The sequence below is a fragment of the Camellia sinensis genome, chromosome 5 (genome assembly GCF_055761805.1).
Source record: "Camellia sinensis isolate YWXY chromosome 5, ASM5576180v1, whole genome shotgun sequence".
Taxonomy (NCBI): Eukaryota; Viridiplantae; Streptophyta; class Magnoliopsida; order Ericales; family Theaceae; genus Camellia; species Camellia sinensis.
Genome location: NC_138965.1, coordinates 30,550,436 through 30,556,187, shown reverse-complemented (window position 1 = coordinate 30,556,187; position 5,752 = coordinate 30,550,436). Strand labels below are relative to the sequence as shown.

Here is a 5,752-nt window from a genome sequence, read left to right as displayed (position 1 = left end):
CTTTAAAAAGAAAAATAAAAAAAATGTATAAAACTAAATAAAAAGGCAGAACCGGGGTCCTCCACTGTATCATATAGCATTATTCATAGTATTCGACAGTGCTACATGTCCTAATTAGAGTATTAACAAGTGTATTAATACTAGTTACTGACATTATTATTGACCCTACTTATTAATTATATTATAAATGCCAAAAATATCTTAAATTATATTGTAAAGCCCCTGAAATATGTATTTATTTTTAAGACCCTAATGATGAATTATTTTCTTAAAGCCCTCGTTTACTTGAATTAATTTGAATCTTGTCGATTAGCAATTACTATTTTTTTTTTATTTTAATTTTATCAAAATAGAAATTCCCTAACCTAATTCAATTCTACCTAGGTAACATGTATTTAACTTCAAGCCCTCATTTTTTTTTTAAACTTGCCCCAAAATAGTACTTGTAGCTTGTACCTTGGTATACCATCAATCTTGCAATATATATATATATATGTGTGTGTGTGTGTGTGTGTGTGTGTGTGTGTAAACACCTTGAGGGATGTGCCTAGGACCAAAATTAATAAAAAAAAATTGCCCCATCACACTCCCCCAAGGCTAGCCCTCCTAGGGAAGGGAGAGAGAAGCCAATTTTCTAAGACCATGATTATGAGATTCTAGAGAAACACAACCTAGTGACCTACCTAGGATGCAAAATCTAAGAATTAGTTTTATTATAACTAGATGTGGCCTTAACCAATGGAACAAGCCTCCTAAGCCCCTTCTATTCCTTTAGAATTCAATCAAACCCTAACCCTTCCATCCAATTCCAACTAAAGGGCTTTTATGTCCTTTTACCCCAAATTTGCCTATATATACCACACCCTTCCTAGCTTGCAAACATACACACAACACACTCACTCACACACACATTTTGGTTAGAGAGAGGGAGGAGAGCAAGGAAGAGAAGTCTAGAGGAGGAGAGGGAAGAAGAAGAGAGTTTCTTGTGCAAAGCTAGAAGGTAAGCCACCAACACAACCTTCTCTTCATTTTATTTTCTAATGCATATTCTTTTAAAGATTTTAAGTGATGTTTCAGATCTGTTATTATCATGTTCTTATGTTGAGTATTGTTTCCATCTCTCTTGTATTTTCCTCATTTTGGTACAAACCATCTTCTTTTTGTACAAATCTCTCAACTTTTCAAGGACACTTTTTCAAACAAATTTTCTGAGTTAAACATGTGATATTTAGCATATTTTCTTCACAAAAGAAATGAAATTTTCCCTTGGTGGAACCCCCTTTTCATAAATCTTCTTAATTTGGGCATTCTACCTTAGAACCTGTTTTTGAAGCCAACTTTAGAAAATTCCAGAAAAATGTACAAAAATATTATGAACCTCTATTTTATGTCAAAACCTTCTTTTAGAAGTTATCTTTCAACTAAAATTGGTTTCATTGAAAAACATTGAGCGGTTTGCAAGAAAATCAAGTTTTCGTAACAGTCGACAGATTTGGGCAGATTCTGGACAGACCCTGGACAGCGCTGAAGTATCTTCTAAATAACTTAGAATCTGGAAGAGCAACCCCAATTCCAAAAAATATTCTAGAAACTAGATTGAATCCTCTACAAATCATAGGAAGTTCAAGCCCGATAAAGGATCTAAAATAGCTCTTTCATTTTAATCTTTATGCGATGCTAACTTTGGAAATTTTGTTAGGTATGGATGTTTTGTACCTTTGAGTTCATGAGATTGTTGTAGCTTATAATCATGTCTTGACTTGATAATATATGTGTTGTGGTTATGTTATTTACCTTTCTCGTCTTAAGAATGCATGCTTATATGGATATTAATGTTTTATATATTGAACTAACCAACACTTAATTAAACGGAAAACCTAATTTGGTGGGTATTGGGTTTTTCGAACATTTGAGTAATGAAAAGATGAGAATATGTGGTATATGGTATGTTGGGATGCGTTCCCTATTTAAAAGTTAAAGTCTTGCGCAAGTGGTTTTCGGAACCCTTGAACAAAGCGGTTGTATTCAGACTCTAGGTAGTTTGGTGTAAGGAGGGATTCGGGCAAGGCCCTATTTTTACCGTCTCTTTTGAGGCCCTGCGGTTGGCGCTACACGGTATATAACCGTTGGTAGGCATCCGAGGTTAGTTCTGCAACAAAGCAGCAAAAAAGGGGGCATACCGAATAATCCGCATCCGATTCTTGTGGTTGGGAGGACGGAATCTCTTTGGGGGATTTTTAGTTTACTGACATCTAACTTAACTATTTATTTATTTATTGATTTATTTATTGGAATATTATGCTTTACTACTTGATGTTATATTTTGTGATTGTGTATTGGACTGGGAAAAAGGGGTAGGGTGTGTGCGTGTGTTTACTAGGCATTCAAAGCTCACGGCGTATCATGCCAGGTGACGAAGAGGAACTCATAGCTGGAGATGTCGAACCTGAAACATTTGAAGACTTTTGGCTATCCTAGAATATTAGAAGTTTCTTTTTGATATTTTTGTAAGACTCATGTGAGGTTTAAAATTTTCTTTTTGAGATGTAATGTAATGGAACAATCTTTTTAATCAAGTATATTGTGGTTATTATGTAATTATATTCGATGTACAAACCTTATCGTTGCTTATGAGACCTTGTGTCAATGCCTTGTAAGATCTGTCAAAAAGGTAGTGCGCTGCCTAAGAAAGCTGGACTTAGAAGGGAGGCTATTTTGACTCTTCCGGCGATCTGGGATCTTACTTGGTTATTGACCATAGGACTCACTAGTGACTCTCCCTTGACTGCAACCTATAGTGTAGAATCATGGCGTCACATATATCACATCATTAATTGGTACACTAATTAGTACACTAATTGGTGCATATATATAACATTATTCATAGTATTCAGTAGTGTTACATGCACCAATTAGTGTATTAGCTAGTGTACCAACATTAGTTATGACATTATTATTGACCTCACTCATTAATTACATTACAAATACTAAAACCTCTTAAATTATGTCACATCATCAATTAGTACTCTAATTAGTATACTAATCGGTGAATATAGCATTATTCATAGTATTCGGTGGTGCCACATGCACCAATTAGTGTACCAACACTAGTAATGATAATATTATTGACTCCACTCATTAATTACAATACAAATATCAAAAATCTCTTAAATTATGTCACATCATGGTACACTAATAAGTACACTAATTAGTGCATATATCATTATTCATAGTATTCGGTGGTACTACATGCACCAATTAGTGTACTAACTATTGTATCAACATTAGTTATGACATTATTATTAACCCCACTCATTAATTATATTACAAATACCAAAAACTTCTTAAATTATGTCATATCATCAATTGGTACACTAATTAGTATACTAATTGATGCATATAGCATTATTCATAATATTTGGTAGTGCTAAATGCACCAATTAATGTACTAAATAATGTATCAACATTACTTATGACATTATTATTGTCCCTACTTATTAATTACATTACAAATACCAAAAATTTCTTAAATTATGTCATATTATCAAATGGTACACTAATTAGTATATTAATTGGTGCATATAGCATTATTCATAATATTTGGTAGTGCTAAATGTACCAATTAATGTACTAAATAATGTACCAACATTATTATTGACCCCACTCATTAATTACATTACAAATACCGAAAACCTCTTAAATTATGTCCCATCATCAATTGGTACACTAATTGATACACTAATTAGTGCATATAGCATTATTTATAGTATTCAGTGGTGCTACAAGCATCAATTAATGTACTAGCTAGTGTACCAACACTAGGGCCCTGTTTGGTAGGACTTATTTTCATCTTATTTCAACTTTTAGCTTAATTTAAGCTATATTGATGTGTTTGGTTCATCTTAACAATACAGTTTATAGCTTTTTGTAAGTCAAAAATCAACTTATTCTTTGAGTGAGAGAGGAGAAGCTTAATTTATAAGTCAAAAATCAGCTTATGTTCACAGTTATAAACTATAAGCTGTTAAGCTATAAGCTATAAGGCCCGTTTGCTAGAGGTGTGGGAAAGTGATTATAACTTATACCCTAACAACTTATAGCTTATAGCTATGAATATAAGCTGATTTTTTAATTATAAATTAAGCTTCTTCTCTCCCACTCAAAGAATAAGTTGATTTTTGACTTACAAAAAGCTATAAGCTGTATTGTTAAGTTGAACCAAACACATCAAAATAGCTTAAATTCAGCTAAAAGCTAAAACAAGCTGGAAATAAGCCCTACCAAACAGGGTCATAATCACTTTCCCACAGCTCTACCAAACGGGGCCTAGTTATGACATTATTATTGATCCTACTCGTTAATTACATTATAAATACCAAAAATCTCTTAAATTATGCCACATCATCAATTGGTATACTAATTAGTATACTAATTGGTGCATATAGCATTATTCATCGTATTCGGCGGTGCTACATGCACTAATTAGAGTACTAACTAGTGTACCAACACTAGTTATGACATTATTATTGACCTTACTTACTAATTATATTATAAATGCCAAAAACCTCTTAAATTACGCCACATCATCAATTGATACACTAATTAGTACACTAATTGGTGCATATAACATTATTCATAGTATTCGGTGGTGTTACATGCACCAATTAGTGTACTAGCTAGTGTATCAACATTAGTTATGACATTATTATTGACCTCACTCATTAATTACATTACAAATACTAAAAATCTCTTAAATTATGTCGCATCATCAATTAGTACGCTAATTAGTATACTAATTGGTGCATATATCATTATTCATAGTATTCGGTGGTACTACATGCATTAATTAGTGTACTAACTATTGTACCAACAATAATTATGACATTATTATTAACCCCACTCATTAATTACATTACAAATATAAAAAATCTCTTAAATTATATCACATCATCAATTGATACATTAATTAGTACACTAATTGATGCATATAGTATTATTATACTATAATTTATTTTTTAAAAAGCACATTCAAATCAATTTGCATGTTTGTATTAAGGTGTCATAATTAGAAAAACTTTTCATGCCCCCAACACCACTTTAATCCAGCACTCACATGTATGAATCATAACAAGTTCATTTTATTTTGAATGTGGATTTCACCATAATACGTTAGCACACCCAAACACTTCCCATTATTTTGACACTAACTTGACCTATTTATAATCGTGTCAACTTGAACATGACACTTCTAACACCGATATCCTAAGTTTATTTTAGATTATAAACAAATTATACAACATATTTCAAGCACTTCCCATTATTTTGACACTAACTTGACCTACTTATAATCGTGTCAACTCAAGCATGACACTTCTAACACAGATATCCTAAGTTTATTTTGGATTATAAACAAATTATACAACATATTTCAAGCAAAATTATTTTACATTATATGTATAATGTTGACATGTTTAAACATTAATACTCACAATGATAATATATACAAGAAAATCAAAATGATTGCACTTAAATAGGGGTGCAAATCGAAATAAGTGATAGTTATGTCCTCTGTCATGAATTTTACTTGCACAAGACACTTGCTCACTTGCAATTTCTTGAAAATACAATTATTTTGAGTTATTCATATTTAATTGCACTTATTAGACGTAGAGTTGGAGGATAAAAGAGAGCGATTTAAAATCCCCCTTGACATACTAATATTAATGATTAATTATTTTTAAATAATACAGAT

General features: G+C 31.8%; 1 long non-coding RNA gene across 1 annotated transcript; it reads left to right on the top strand.

The window, feature by feature from the left end:
- Positions 1 to 903: 903 nt before the first annotated feature.
- LOC145790065 (uncharacterized) lies at positions 904 to 2,579 on the top strand. The gene is made up of 2 exons (XR_014328707.1): positions 904 to 1,000; positions 2,411 to 2,579. It is a non-coding gene; the product is annotated as an uncharacterized LOC145790065 (long non-coding RNA).
- Positions 2,580 to 5,752: the final 3,173 nt, after the last annotated feature.